General features: G+C 44.8%; 2 long non-coding RNA genes across 4 annotated transcripts in view; one reads left to right on the forward strand and one right to left on the reverse strand.

The window, feature by feature from the left end:
• The window catches only part of LOC103888319, a 12,237-nt gene extending 2,589 nt beyond the window's left edge, over positions 1-9,648 (reverse strand). Inside the window, exons 1-2 of the long non-coding RNA XR_002515484.2 lie at positions 9,455-9,648; positions 8,455-8,587 (exon numbers count right to left, since the gene is read on the reverse strand). This is a non-coding gene — a long non-coding RNA (uncharacterized LOC103888319). The remainder of the gene's footprint in view (positions 1-8,454; positions 8,588-9,454) is intronic.
• Positions 6,565-11,846, forward strand: LOC103888320. 3 transcript variants are annotated; one of them, XR_004178832.1, is made up of 4 exons: positions 6,565-8,175; positions 8,830-8,918; positions 9,645-9,746; positions 10,702-11,846. It is a non-coding gene; the product is annotated as an uncharacterized LOC103888320 (long non-coding RNA). The 3 variants fall into 3 exon arrangements; XR_652790.4 differs by having other exon boundaries at positions 9,645-9,736; XR_652788.4 differs by lacking the exon at positions 9,645-9,746.
• The last annotated feature ends 4,664 nt before the right edge of the window (positions 11,847-16,510 follow it).

Here is a 16,510-nt window from a genome sequence, read left to right on the forward strand (position 1 = left end):
AAGCTCCACACAGTGATAAAATCCCAGGAGGGGCCCAGTCAGATGGCATAGGAGGAGACGGTTCTACCCAGAAATGCTGAAACCACGGCTTTCACCAGCTTCTTCCCTGTACCTATTTGGAATGTTCGCACACCCTGTAAGTCTCATTTTCATACTGGGGTGACAAGGAGAGACATGTCATTGACAACACCATGAACCACCAGAGGACTGGGATCTGGAGCTCACACAAGGAATCCCCAACCCTTCGGGGACTTGTGGATGAGGAGGACATGAGTGCCCATGGTAGAAAAGGTTCTAGACTTTCAAAGTAAAATTTGACCTAAGACTGGAGAATGGGGCCGGGCACGGTGGCTCATGCCTGTAATCCCAGCACTTTGGGAGGCTGAGGCAGGTGAATCACAAGGTCGGGAGTTCGAGAACAGCCTGGCTAATATGGTGAAACCCCGTCTGTACTAAAAATAAAAAAATTAGCCAGGCCTGGTGGCATGCGCCTGTATCTAGCTACTCGGGAGGCTGAGGCAGAAGAATCGCTTGAACCCGGGAGTCGGAGGTTGCAGTGAGCCGAGATCGTGTCACTGGACTCCAGCCTGGCTGACAAAGTGAGACTCTGTCTCAAAAAAAAAAAAAAAAGAATTATGAAAACATTAGTGTCTTCAAGGCATTGTCACGGTGTTTGTCAGCTGTGGAGCAGCGGCACCTGCTGTATTAGTAGCCTACAAGAGCATCACTCCTGCGAGTCCTCAAAAATCATCCTCATGGTAGAGATGAGCGGACGCAGGCTTTTGGGTGTCAAATGGCCACGCAGCAGCTCCTGGGTCAGAACTGAGCATCTTCCAGAGGGAGGGCTACACGAAATCCCCTGTAGGCCACCTGAAGCTCCACTTCTGATACGGAGGGAAAGGACCTGGGGAGACCTCATCCTCTCCCCATTTTAGAGACAGTGCACAGGAGAAGACCCTCTAGAAGAATGCTTAGACTTAATATAATTGGATTTCATCCTTTAACATGAAAGGGAGTCTGGAGAAACAGCTAAGGCCTTTTCAGCCCTTGGCAGGGGGAAAATACCAGAAGACTCCAGGGTGGGAGAAAGCCCATCACAAGGCCCAGGATCTGAGAGGAGACTCACTTCTTCCAGGTCCCATCTCCTATGCTCCCTCCTTCCGTAAGACCTACTCAAAGGCCCCACTGGGCTTCTGACCACTCACCAACTGCCTGTTCTTACCTGTTCTTACCAACTTCTTACCTGTTCCAAATTATGCAAAAAGAGTGCCCCTTCATCACCCTGGGAAGACCTGGAGGCAACTCAGGCCCTAGGTTTGAGGAGACAGTGCTGGGCCAATATCCTCCCTGGCCATCCCTCTTCTTCCTTCACAAGGTCTGGTGATGACTATTGCACTCTCTAAGGCTTCGAGATAATGTTTTTTAGATTCTGAATGAATGAGATGACTCAAAAGTTTGTCTTTCTCTGTCTTCCTCTGCCTGGCTCATCTCATGTACCATCGTGTCCTCCGGGTGCAACCGTGTGGCTCCACGTGGTATGATTTCCTTATACTTTTCTGGTTGAAAAGCATTCTGGTATCTACGCATAGGACAGCTTCTTTATTCCTTATCTGTAATGGACAGGTAGGTTGATTCCTTATCGTGGCTCTTGTGAATAGTGCTGGAATTCATACAGGAAAGCAGATCTCTCTTCTGTGTCCTGATTTCAGTTGCTTTGAGTGTATACCTAGTAGGAGAGTTGCTGGTTGAAACAGTAGTTGTAGTCCGAAGGTTTGGAGGAAGGTCCAAGTTGTTTCTGTAATGTGTATACCGGTTTACCTTCCCACCAACTGTGGAGAGGAGTCTCTGGAAACTCACACCAGTAATTGCCTTTCTTTTACTATTTTTCATCTTTTTGGGGGTAACATTCATTGCAACCAGTGTAAGGTGCTGTGAGTGTGGTTTTCATTTTCTTTTTTTCATGATTAGTGATGTTTACTGAGTTACTGTGAACTTGTTTCACTTTGATGTGTAAGACTGGGTGAAGGACCTGAAGACATCAGATTGATAAAAGAGAAGGTAAAAGCAAAGATTCTCAACATCACAAATCCTTACAAAAACATACATCAAAACCATACTCTGATACTGTCTCGCTCCAGATAGAATGAATAGTATCAATATTTGATGACAATTTCATTGTTATAGAATTTGATGACAATTTCATTGTTATAGTCTATAACAATGAAAAATATATATATAATGAAATATATAAATGAATATATAATTAAATATATAAAATGAAATATATATATATATATATATATATTTTTTTTTTTTTTTTTGAGATGGAGTCTTGCTCTGTTGCCCAGGCTGGAGTGCAGTGGCGCAATCTCAGCTCACTGCAAGCTCCGACTCCCGGGTTCATGCCATTCTCCTGCCTCAGCCTTCGGAGTAGCTGGGACTACAGGTGCCCACCACCACGCCCAGCTAATTTTTTGCGTATTTTAGTAGAGACGGGGTTTCACTGTGTTAGCCAGGATGGTCTCGATCTCCTGACCGTGATCTGCCTGCCTCAGCCTCCCAAAGTGCTGGGATTACAGGCGTGAGCCACCGCCTCCTGACATTTTGATATATTTTTATGTAGCCTCATGATCAAATCATCATATCTGGCATCTCTATGACCTCCCACAGTTACTATTTCTCTGTGGAGAGAACATTCTGAGCCATTCTTTCCAGCTTATTTTAAAAAATTTGCTTTGATACTGTGACCTGAGTCACCTTGCTGTGGTATAGAATGCCAGAATGGATTCCTCTCATCTGAGCGTCACTTTGTACCCATTACCAATCTCTGCCCAGGCCCCCTCCTCCTCCCAACCTCTGGTAACCACTATTGGATGTTCTACTTCTAGGAGTCAATGGTTTTTGGATTCCACGTTCCTGAGGTCATGCAGTATGGGTCTCTCTCTACCAGGCTCATTTCATTTCACCTATTGTCCGCCAGGTGTCTCCACATGTCTGCAGATGATACGATGTCTGGAAGTGTTAGAGCTGAAAAGTATTTCATCGTGTACATGTACTGCAGGTCCTTTATCCCTTCATCTGTGGATGGACAGGTAGGTTGATTCCGTATCTTGGCTATTGTGACTAGTGCTTCAGGAAACGTGGGAAGGCAGATAACTCTTAGACACCGGGATTTCATTTCCTCTAAATGTGTACTCTGTGGCGGGATTGCTAGCTTGAGTGGTAGTTATACTTTTAATATTTTCAGGAACCTACAAGTACTTTTTATAGTGTCTATTCTTTTTTTTTTTTTTTTTTTTGAGACGGAGTCTCGCTCCGTCGCCCAGGCTGGAGTGCAGTGGCCGGGTCTCAGCTCACTGCAAGCTCCCCCTCCCGGGTTTACGCCATTCTCCTGTCTCAGCCTCCCGAGTAGCTGGGACTACAGGCGCCCGGCACCATGCCCGGCTAGTTTTTTGTATTTTTTAGTAGACACGGGGTTTCACTGTGTTAGCCAGGATGGTCTCGATCTCCTGACCTCGTGATCCGCCCGTCTCGGCCTCCCAAAGTGCTGGGATTACAGGCTTGAGCCACCGCGCCCGGCCTTCATAGTGTGTATTCTAATTTACACTCCCACAAAGAGCGTACAAGAGTTTTCCTTTCTGCAAGTCTATTGCCTTCTGGCCATTGCCTTCAACAATTTTGATTTTTGTTTTTCGTAATATTCATTCTAAGTGGCGTGAGACCGTATCGGAGTGTGGTTTTGGTTCACATTTTTGTGAGGATGCGTTACTGTTGAGAAATTTTTACCTGTGAGTCAGATTCATGTGTTCTCTCCACACATGTCTGTTCAGGGCCTCTTAGCTTGGGTGTTCCTTGTTGTTGTTCACTTAGTAGTGTCAGTTTATTGTTATGTGTTAGAAAACAACCTTTTTTGGATATAGGATTTTCCATAATTCTCTCCCAATCTTTAGGATGCCTTATTTTTAGGTTTATTTTTTCCTTCTCCCTGTAGAAGTTCTAATGTTTTCCTATTTATGTTTTCTATTTATGTATGTTAGTGGTGATTTCGCATGTTTTCTGTTTATGTATGTTAGTGGTGATTTTGGTGTCCAACCCCCCCACCCGCTGCCACAAGGAAAATGTACACACATACGTGTGTGTGTGTGTATAATGTGTGTGTTATGAGGGGAACTATGCCCACAGACAATGCAATGGCTTGGCTATATCTATATATATGCATATACACCATATGTATATGCATATACACTATATATATGCATATACACTATATATATATATATATAGAGAGAGAGAGAGAGACAGAAAGAGAGAGAGCCAAATCATTTACAGCAGTGGGGAGACTGGACACCAAAATCACTGCTAACATATGTAAGTAGAAAATATGCGACACTAGGAAAACTTTAAAACTTCTACAGGGAGAAGGAAAATATAAACCTAAAACCAAAACATACATACATATGCCCACAGGAGCATTTCCCACGTTTAGGAAAAGATGTATCTAAAAGAACCATCTGAGGGAGCCCCAGCTGCCATCTCTGGGTCACACTGGGAACATCACAGTCTCTCTAGCCTCAGTCAAGTTTCTGTCCTGGGAAACCCTGAACTCTTGTTCCTTCTATGACCTTCAGGCTAGATCCACCTGTCCTGTTAGCAGGAGATGGGCTTCGACTCCAGGTCAGATTGAATGCACATATTGTGATAGCTTTGAATATCACTTAATAGCAGAGTGTACATATATCATCACAGATGGGAATGGAGAATGATATATATATGTATACAATATATATGTTCACATAATCATATATATGGTTTTCTGTGTGTATATATAATATATATAATGTATATATGTATAAAAGAAAAATTTGAAGTTACACAAAATATAAAGAATAACCCAACAATCCCTCTGCACACATCATCCAATCTCAACCATATCCTATTTATCTGTTATCCTAATCCCTCATAATGATATGAAAAAATTCAAACATTAAATCACTTCACTGATTTCTGCTTCACTATATGCATACACTTTTAGTGTTCCCAAACTCTTTTGTATTAAACTCTTTTTCATTTCGTCTCTTAAGGATCTGGCTCAGATTCTAAGTGGCATGAGACTGTATCTGAGTGTGGTTCTGATTCACATTTTTGTGAGAATGAGTTATGTTGAGAAATTTTTACCGGTGAGTCAAATTCATGTCTTCTCTCCTGAGAGAGACCTTGGAGTCACGCATAGACTGTCTGTCCTGCTGGATTCTCTATATTATTTGAAGCCGATACAAAGGCCCCACTCTGTACTGGGGGTGGAAAAGAGAAACAGTGAAGGAGCTCCTGTCAAGCCCTTTTCAAACCCTTCAGTCACTCACCTGTGCAGAGAAGGGGGAGAAAGGGAGGTCAAGCCAGTGCAGGGTACTCCCAGAGTCGCTTCCTGAGACCCCAAGCATGAGGACACAGCTCCCCTACAAATCCATGATGCTCCTTCACTACTGTGTGAGATGGATCTTATTCATTTGAGGCTGTCCCTCATTCCTGAGTGTCCCCAGGCTCACTGAAGTCTCTGCATGAGCAGCAAATGACCTGAAGATGCAGGAGAGGGTGCCCAGTACAGGACCTGACTCGGAGGCAGAGGGAGCCTGATGCTGGGAGTCCTGTGCATGCTGGGAGATTATGAACACAGTCACATCTCACTGTGGACATCTCTCTCTGTTTGTCCAACATCCTTGGAGTCACAAACATCTGCTTCCTTTGAGTCTCAGGAGGGAAGCCTGGTTTGCAGAGAGGCCGACTGAAATGAGCAGTTATGGGGGAGGTGACCTCACTCTCAGAGCTGCTCAGGAGAGCTGGGGATGGGATACATGGGACCCAGTGACCAACAAGAAACTCTCATACCACATACATCTCTGAGTCAGGGCTAGACCCTGGGCTTGGCATAGGTGAGGTCAGCACCTCCTTCCTCCTCCATCAGCTCCCTGGAGAGATACTGAGCCCCCAGAACTGATTGATGCCACTGTATACATGATCCAGGTGAGAAGCTTTGAGTACTGTATGAAATTAACATTTTAACAACAACAAAAAGACATTTTCACATTTATGTGTCCTAGGGAAATTAGGTGTTTACCGAAGAAATGAGAATAGCAGTCACTTGCTGATCGAGACTTGGTGCAGCAGTGACAGCACCAGGCAGAGAGAACACGGGAGGTTTTAGCCTCAATTACCCATGGGTCTGGAGCGCCACGTAAACATCACTGATTTCCGCACATCCACGACAGCAACAGAGAGCCTCATCCTCAGGTCGCATTCCAGAGATGTGCAGAACCCCTGCATTGGTCAAGGCATCTTTGGACTCAGCGAAGCCCCTGCATTTCTCTTTTTGTTTGTTTGTTTTTTTGAGACAGAGTCTTGCTCTGTCGCCCAGGCTGGAGTGCAGTGGCGTGATCTCAGCTCACTGCAAGCTCCACCTCCCGGGTTCAGGCCATTCTCCTGCCTCAGCCTCCCAAGTAGCTGGGACTACAGGTGCACGCCACCATGCCTGGCTAATTTTTTCTATTTTTAGTAGAGACAGGGTTTCACCGTGTTAGCCAGGATGGTCTCGATCTCCTGACCTCGTGATCCACCCGCCTTGGCCTCCCAAAGTGCTGGGATTACAGGCATGAGGAACCATGCCCGGCCAAGCCCCTGGATTTATAATCCCCACGGTGGACTTGAGGAGTACAGTTGAACCCAGAGAAGATTCCCTGGCTTCTGCTGATACCAAGTGGTCACAAAGTCATCAACACTAAAGCCACTGCTCAGGGCACAGGCAAGTCTCGCAGAAGTTCTCAGAGATCAAGATAGGGAGGTGAGCGACTCAGTACAGACTGGGAGAGCAAACCAGGAACAGAGGTGCTCATGGGTGAGGCAGCGAGGATACAAGTCTAGCTCTTCGAAGAGAGAAACAGAAGGCACTGACCCAGGCTGGGGTCTGCCCAAGACATCTGAGGCCTGCCCCACGGCCTCAGCCACAGCTGCAGCAGGTGCCAGTTCAGCCTTCCTCACACCTGCCAGCATCCCTGTAATGAAGTAGTCAACCTCACCAAAAATGTGTATGGATTCTCCTGTCTTCTTCACTCGGGGGCTGTCTCTCCCTATGGGTCCTAGTGCCCCTCTCTCCCTGGTCAGCCAGTAGCTGCATGCGCAGCCAGTTCCAGGCCCTCAGCCAGCACATCTGCAGGACTGGCTCCCCAGTGGACACCACTGTCACCCCACAGACACCCCTCCCCTTTCCTAGCCTCTCATTGTAGGGCCTCCTGCTAGCTCCAGTGGGAGCCTCTTTCCATCTTCCCAGACGCTTCCTACACCCCTAGGTGGCAGCACAGCCTCAGCCAAGGACACTACCACCTTCCTGCACTGGGGTTCTGTGGCCCCACCCCAAATTTGAAACTTTCCACTAACCCTGGAGCCACTGCTTAGCCCATACCTGGGCCCCCTGAGGGGCAGCAGCACAGACCCCCGCCTTTGACCACTGTCTCCAGTTTGGAGGCCTGGCACCTCCAACTCCAGTCCAGCCCCAACCTCTGCTGTGGGAGGCCAGCCAGCCTCGGGCACCAAAAACACGTTCAACCTCGGGGGGCCATCACTCACCACTTCTACCTTGACCCCACAAGCACCCACCCTGCCGTATCCCCCCGGGCCCATCCACTGCCTCTGGCTCTGCAGCTGCCACCTACACATCCAGCGCCATGGCCAATATTTGGACCCACGTACATTCTGGTAAGATGAGAGGGACAACATTTTTATCCCATTTTTCCACGGATCAGGAGCGCTTTCTGTTTATGAGGCTGTGTTCAGCTGTATGCCAGAGACAATCAGCCTCACCCATAATGCTGGGGTCCAGAGGTGGACAGAGGGGTTCTATGGACAAACCGGCATCTGGGTAATGAGGCTCAAATCTCTGAAGGTCCATCCTCCCTGTCCTAGGTGACAAACACAGTGGTTCTGCCCCAGAGTCCATTGTACCAGTTGCCATGGTAACTCCCGATGTCTCTACTGCCCCTTGTGCAGGAGAAGGTGACCTCGGGGTCTGGGGCCCAACAAGAGCTTTACAGGGGGAATTCTGCATGGACAGGTTGGGGAGTTCCTGCTCTCTGATGTCCCACAACCCTCCCCGCCACCTGGACTGTTGAAAAGCTCCGATGGTAAAAGGTAGGAGAGGAGAAAACACTAGATAGTTTCTGTGATCTCAGAAAATCACCCATGGGGGTCCCCGTGGTCCTGAGTGGGATCAGCTGTAGGAAAGTCACATCCATGAAATCAACATCCCCCAACTCCCCCAGAGCAGGCAACGGTGTTTTTCCAGCAATGGTGGAGCCTTCCCTTCACCTTCTCACACCCCACAGAAAGGTTTGCTGGCCTCGGGCCCTCATTTCCCCCCATCCCTACCTCCCACCTCCTGACCTGAACACTGAAGGTGCACGTACCTACCTGTGAGTGACTCAGGCCAGATCCTCGCTGGAACTCCTCTGGGACCTGTGTCCTCACCTTAGTGCCTCATCCCTGGGTCACAGCGGGCCTCAGGCAGCCGCAAGCACAGATGATCGGGGTTGGAGGGAGGTGACTGGAGAGGAAAGAGGAGGTTTCTACTCTGATCCCTCAAAGACAGAGTCCATGCTGTGGAGACTGTGTATCTGCTTGAATGCTCTCCAGCCTCTGGCCAGAAAGAAAACTAGGAAAGCCTCATTTCCCTTCATCCAAAAAATCATAATAATAAAAAGTCAGCTCCACGGGCTCTGGGTTTTGCTCATCTAGATAACGGGCAACACCGCAGTGGTATCTCGAGGTGTTTGTTTTTGTTTCCAGCATTCCTGAGACTTCAGAAACATTCCGTGGAGAACTGAGAAGAGAGTATTGTCTGAGCCAGAAAGTGCGTCCCTGTGGGGTTTGTATATGTGAGTTATTTTAATATCTAAACCTTGTCAGAGAACAAGCCTCCGAGCAGGCGGAGGTTTTATCCCACCTCCCCACCTGTGTGTGTCAGCGTGCAAAGCACTGCGGTGCTCGATCCCACAGTGATAGCCTCGTCCTCAGATTGGAGCTCAGATATGAGCAAAAGCCCTTTGCTGGACCAGCCGTCCATCAATCCAGAGGAGCAACTCGGGACCCTGGAGCCCTGGTCATGAAGTACATTTTGGTAGTGGCTCAGGAGATACCAGGGAGGGCTCCCTGGCTCATGCCGGTACCAGTATATCCAAGAGAAATCAGCATGGAAGCCAGTGCTCAGGGTGCGGGGGAGTGTGGCTGGTGCTCCCAGAGATGCAGAGAGGGAGGGCGGCTGAGTCAGCACAGGCTGGGAGAGGGAACCTGCAGACACAGGCGCACGTGGCTGCTGGCTCACCTATCAGCATGAAGTTGCTGGAAGATCTGAGCCAGAGGGGTCTGCTGAAGCCTGGGGGACCTGCCCTGGACGTGGGAGGCCTGTCCCTACCTGAGAAGTGAGAGAGGAGCAGCAGGAGGACAGGAGCCATGGTGGACACAGCCCTTCTGAGGTCCAGAGCTGGAGTGGGCTGCTCCGGGCCTTTCTTATCCCCTCCACTGACCTCACAGAGGAGGAGTTATAGGTGCCAATGTGTCTCCCACATTGCCTGCTTCGACCTCACTCCGTGTATTTATTCAAGTCCTAGGGGCTGGCGAACCGGGGAAGTCTGACAGGCCAGACCTGGGAAGAAGTGGGTGCTGGAACCACACCCAGGGAGGGCACAGCTTCCAGGTCAGCCTCAGTGAGTGCAGGCTCCATCGCCCAGCCCTGGGGAATTTGTGGGGTAGGAGGGGGTTGGCACAGCTGTGGCTGCCCACTGCGCAGACCCTGGGAGAGACCCACAGTGTCTCCTGCTGCTCTCTCACCAGACTACATTCCCTCAGTAGAGATCATGAGAGTGGTGTTGGCCTGAGAGCCTGGTGAGTGTCAGTCTAGAAGCATCCATGGCCACGCCCTGGGTCATGCCCCAAGTTACTGATACTAAAAAACATCATTTTTTTTTGTATTATACTTTATGTTCTAGGGTACATGTGCACAATGTGCAGGTTTGTTACATATGTATACATGTGGCATGTTGGTGTGCTGCACCCATTAACTCATCATTTACATTAGGTGTATCTCCTAATGCTATCCCTCCCCCCTCCTCCCACCCCACGACAGGCCCCAGTGTGTGATGTTCCCCTTCCTGTGTCCTATTGTTCTCATTGTTCAGTTCCCACCTATGAGTGAGAACATGCGGTGTTTGGTTTTCTGTTCTTGCGATAGTTTGCTGAGAATGATGGTTTCCAGCTTCATCCATGTCCCTGCAAAGGACATGAACTCATCATTTTTTGTGGCTGCATAGTGTTCCATGGTCCATATGTGCCACATTGTCTTAATCCAGTCTGTCACTGATGGACATTTGGGTTGATTCCAAGTCTTTGCTATTGTGAATGGTGCCGTAATAAACATACGTGTGCATGTGTCTTTATAGCAGCATGATTTATAATCCTTTGGGTATATACCCAGTAATGGGATGGCTGGGTCAAATGGTATTTCTAGTTCTAGATCCTTGAGGAGTCGCCACACTGTCTTCCACAATGGTTGAACTACTTTACAGTCCCACCAACAGTGTAAAAGTGTTCCTATTTTTCCAGAGCCTTTCCAGGACCTGTTGAAAAACATCATTTTTCAATACGTTTTTCTTGTGTTACTAGAAGGACATGGGCAAAGTATCACCCCCATCCAATGAAAGGAGGCTGCAGGGAGGCTGCAGAGGGCTCTGGGAGCAAAGTCCTGGGCAGCTCCTTCCACGGAGGCCAGGGAAGGAGGTGATTGTGACTTGGGTCTCACTGGGTTGTGGGGTCCTGCTCTGGAACAAATACTCACACAACATTACTAGGGAGAGATAGGGCTTTGGAAAAAGAAGAGACATTTTAAATGCCATGACATGCTGAGGGGATGACAGAATACATCATGGACGAGAAGACTGAACAAGTGAAGTGTAAGTGTCAAGTCAGGTAAGGATATTGGAGTCCAGACTGTAAGGTCCTTGTGTGTCAGAGTGAGGGGGTTTGGTTTGATTCATTATCTGGGGTTGTTTCAGGTTGTGAACTGGAGGCAGAATAGATGAAACTGACAATTTAGAAAGACATCCTTTGGTGTCAGGTTCAACAAAGAGCCTGAAGGCAGCCAAACAGGAGAGGGGTTATCAGGAGGGTTGATGGTTGATCCCAGGGATCTGGAGGAGGAAGGAGAAAGAACCCAGGAGAAACCACAGGGTAACTGTGTCCCTAGAGGAACGGTGAGAGAGGGATGGGGATAAAGCTGAGTGTTGTAGACGGGTTGACCAGGTGGGTTTTATTGTTATTAACTGTCTTGCAGAGAGAGAGAGAGACAGAGAGAGAGACAGAGAGAGACAGAGAGAGACAGAGAGACAGAGAGAGAAATTCTCCTGAGAGCTGGCGGGGCCAGGCCACACTGTCCACCTAACTCTGCTGCTTATTCCAGTACAGAAGGAGGTGACCATTAATCCCAGATGGTGGGGCTGGCTGAGTGAGCACAGACTTCAGGCAGGACCCTGGAAGGGAAGACAGGGCACGCAGCTGCTGGCACAGAGCCTGACACAGGAAGGCACAGCCGCTCTTTTATGATGATGAGTGACACATCCCTGCCTTGACATCTGAGAAGCCTGTGCTGTCTCCTTTGCTGACACCCAACTGTGCACTTTCTCAGGAGAAAACCTGTATCAATAGTCAATAATAAATTGTACCTAGATCAGTCTCCTCTGCTGATACCCAACTGTGCACTTTCTCAAACCTGTTTCAATAGTCAATAATAAAATGTACCTAGATCACCTCTCTACCCGTTGCTGGAACTTTTCCCTAGTGTCCTTTATGAAAGAAATACCTAGTGTCTTTATGTAAGAAACTATTTCAACATTTCTTCAAATTATCTCCTGGGTTAATTGCTGAGTTTTGTAGTTATTCTCCTATAGATATGTTTGAAGTTCATCATTTTTAGCGAGACTAGAATAATAAACATTCTACGCTACTTTTAAAATTACATAAGCAATATATTTGATCTTATTAATTATAACCTTGATAATTTTATTTATTCCAATAATTTTTAACAATGTTTTAATTTTCTTCATATATAGTTGCCTGTAAAATGTTAACACATTTATGTAAACTTTTTTTGCTCTTCTAATATCCTTGGCCTCTTATTTCTCAGAAACAAATTTCTACCACAGAGAAGAAATATTAGAAGTTATATCAAAAATGGAGTATGTTGTGAATTTTAAAAACCTTTTAAAATATGGCTTTTTAAAATTTTTATTTATTTTTTATTATACTTTAAGTTCTGGGATACATGTGCAGAACATGCAGATTTGTTACATAGGTATACACATTCCATGGTGGTTTGCAGCACCTATCAACCCATCATCTACATTAGGTATTTCTCCAAATGTTATCCCTCCCCTAGCCCCCAACCCCCTGTCAGGCCCCGGTATGTAATATTCTCCTCCCTGTGTCCATGTGTTCTCATTGTTCAACTCCCACTTAAGAGTGAAAACATGTGGTGTTTGGTTTTCTGTTCCTGTGTTAGTTTACTAAGAATGATGGTTTCCAGCTTCATCCATGTCCCTGCAAAGGACATGAACTCAATACCATTCAGGACACGGGCATGGTCAAAGACTTCATGACTAAAACACCAAAAGCAATGCCAACAAAAGCCAAAATTAACAAATGGGATCTAATTAAACTAAAGAGCTTCTGCACAGCGAAAGAAACTATAATCAGAGTGAACTGGCAACCTACAGAACGGGAGAACATTTTTGCAAAAGATGGCTTTTAAGTAATTTTACACAGCAGGTTGTCTATTAATATGTAACATGCTAACAGATCTCTTTGATTAACCCTATTTCCTTGAGATTAAAAGTAGATTTGGCATTTTCTTCAAGAAGCTATTTTTATTCTGTTTCTGTAATGTGAAATTTTACTTCATTATAAAGTGATCTCTTATGTCTGTCGTTAAAATAAATCAAATCAGAAACTAAATCCAGATCTGGGAAAACTACACTTTATTTTATTTATCTCTGATGCATCTTATAATTTTTTTTTTTTGCTATAAATGTCTATGTGGATACTCTTCGCTAAGAAAAACAGATTCTTGGCCGGGTGCGGTGGCTCATGCCTGTAATCCCAGCACTTTGGGAGGCCGAAGTGGGCGGATCACGAAGTCAGGAGATTGAGACCATCCTGGTGAACACAGTGAAACCCTGTCTCTACTCAAAATACAAAAAAATTAGGCGGGCGTGGTGGTGGGTGCCTGCAGTCCCAGCTTCTTGGGAGGCTGCGGCAGGAGAATGGCGTGAACCAGGGAGACAGAGCTTGCAGTGAGCCGAGATCGCACCACTGCACTCCAGCACTCCAGCCTGGGCAACAGAGTGAGACTCCGTCTCAAAAAACAAACAAACAAAAAACAAAAAAACAGATTCTTTTGGAATACATTACCTTTCTACACGACATTTGTTTCTTAAAATTGGTAAGAGCAACATGTTAAATGCTAGCAAAACTAAGAGCCCTCAGTTCGACTCCCCATCCTCACACTCACAAAATTTACTTCTAAGCTCACTAGATGCAAGTTCCATGAAGCTAGAGTCTGTTTCATTCATCAGTGTATACCCAGCACCTGACAAAGGAGTACATGGTACAGAGTGAGTGTTCAACAAATATTCGTCAATGATTAAACAATTCTAAACAGCAAGTGAACAGAAACACATGACTTTGAATAAAATGGCATGAGATAGCAACTGTTTTGTTATGCAACAAGAGTGTTTATAAAAATTCTAGGATTATCATAAGTAGATAAAAAATTAGATAAAAATATTTCCTCCAAAAATAAAGAAATTCTCATAATGGAGAAAAATGAAAAGCTATAATATTTAATCCTACCATTAAAATATTAGCTAAATGGGCTGGGCGTGGTGGCTCATGTCTATAATCCCAGCACTTTGGGAGGCCAAGGCAGGCAGATCACGAAGTCAAGAGATTGAGACCACCCTGGCTGACACGGTGAAACTCCGTCTCTACTAAAAATACAAAAAATTAGCCGGGCGTGGTGGCGGGTGCCTGTAGTCCCAGCTACTTGGGAGGCTGAGACAGGAGAATGGCATGAACCCAGGAGACAGAGGTTGCAGTGAGCCGAGATCACGCCACTGCACTCCAGCCTGGGCAACAGAGTCAGACTCCGCCTCAAAAGAAAACAACAACAACAACAACAAAAGTCTAACCTACAGTAGCTATTAGATAGTTAACATGTGTGACATCCTCATGATTTTGTTCTGATATATGTATTTCACTCAGCATTGTTGAAATCAACTGGAATAAAAGCCAAATAAAAGCATTCTTTTATATATAATTTCAAAAATTATTGTTTGAAATTTATCAACAGAGTCATAACATCATTGTGTTCTTAAATTAGACAATTCTTAGCACATATAAAAACATATTAACCTCTTTCAACTAGGACAATGTCAGGATTTATCAAAATTCTTCACCATCATCAATGTTTTATTTCAAAATCTTGATTGTTAGGTACTGTAAAAATGCACCCTAATCAAATGATGTAGTTTTGGTCTGGGAAATTCAAGGAAAAAAATACTTGTACAATTAAATTTCATATCCTAAACATTTAAGTATTTCAGCCTGCCTCTCTAAACTTAAGATATCAGTTCCTCTAATAGGATGGGTACATTTTCTCACTGTATTTCCTACTTCTTTTTAAATTTTCTCCTCCAATTGGGCACTCAGAAATGTGAATCTGTTTGTTGCTTTTTTTTTTTTAGTTTTGCTGCATTTCTGAGTATACAAATACACATATAACTATAGTATCAATGTGTGTGTGTGTATATATATATATAATTTGTGTATATACATATATTTGTTCAATCTGGAAGCCACTGAAATTTTCTGTTTATAACAACACAGAATGACCTATCCTTTCAGCACCTACCCCCATTATACCCTCTGTTTTATAATTGCTGGACAAAATATAGCATCATCTATATTAATGCAGATGGTATACATCATTCGTGACCTATTTATTTGTTCTAGAAATTTGTACTTAACAATGATAGACATTTGTACTATAATATTTATATCATGAAGGGTACCTATTCTCTTTGAAACATAGCAACTCTCTCATCTTAACCCTAAAATTTTCATTTGTTCTATTTATGTTAGGGCAGGTCATGTTCCTTTCAACAGCTTGTTCTCTTGAGCGTATCATAAAAGGATTTGTGATTGGGTGTTGATTTATCAGCTGGAATACACATGTAGTTATACATTTTGAAAGTTATCTAAAATTCTGCATTCAGAAACACTTTAATTATATGTGTTAGGCAGGGCGTGGTGACTCACGCCTCTAATCCCAGCACTTTGGGAGGTCAAGGTGGGTGGATTGCTTGAGTTCAAGAGTTGAAGACCAGCCTGGGCACCATGGAAAAACCCTGTCTCTATGAAATATTAGCTGAGCGTGGTGTTAAGAACCTGTAGTCCCAGCTACACAGTAGGCTGGGATGGGAGGATCACCTGAGCCTGGAAGGTCAAGGCTGCAGTGAGCTGTGATCACGCCACTGCACTCCAGCCTGAGTGACAGAGACCCTGTCTCAAATTTAAAAATTATATGTATTCACCCAAAGTGTTCACCCCCCGAGAAGATGCACTGGTGAAAATATAGTAATTTTTTTTGCTTTAAATACTCAGTGAATGGCCAGCCATTTACATATACAACGGTAGACAAATTCCTCTGTGAATTCACAAAGTTTGGGAGATAAATAATTGCATAGTAATATATAGAGATAAGTGGAAAAATTAAGTTTGATAATTATATTGTAGAGAAATATGATTTTTATAACAATATCAACTAACACTATCTTTTATCTAATTCTGAACAGTTTATTGGTTCTAGAAACAGTAGATCACTCAGGAATGGTAGAAATATGACTTTTTAGGGAACTACAACTTTTCAAAAATGTGACTTTAAAAAATGTCACTTTTTACAGAAATATGACTTTTATAACTGAATATCCATTTATGCTGTCTTTAATTCTGAACAGTTTGCTTATTGGTTCTGGAAATACTAGATGACTCAGGAATGGTAGAAATATCTGGCAATGGAATTTCAAATTGAGAATGGAACTTCTGGTTGTTACTAACATATCGGTTTAGCCCCTGCTCAGTTTGAAATTCTTGCCATTGAGTATATTTTGGGGTACACAATTTCTCCTCCTAAAACTTATTTTAATAAGCACAGAATAATAATTAATGAGCTTGGGGTTTTTTTTGGTTTTTTTTTGAAGTAAAACGCCTAATCTTTAATGACACTCCTGTGCGTGTGAAAGCACTCTTGTTGGTGAAGCAGAAAGTGGACCTCACAATACGCATTGTGACTTTACCCTGAGACGTTGATGATGCTCCCGTCGCCATGGTTATGTGATTGGGTATGTCTTGCCCTCGGTCC

Source organism: Papio anubis, chromosome 16 (genome assembly GCF_008728515.1).
Source record: "Papio anubis isolate 15944 chromosome 16, Panubis1.0, whole genome shotgun sequence".
Classification (NCBI taxonomy): Eukaryota; Metazoa; Chordata; class Mammalia; order Primates; family Cercopithecidae; genus Papio; species Papio anubis.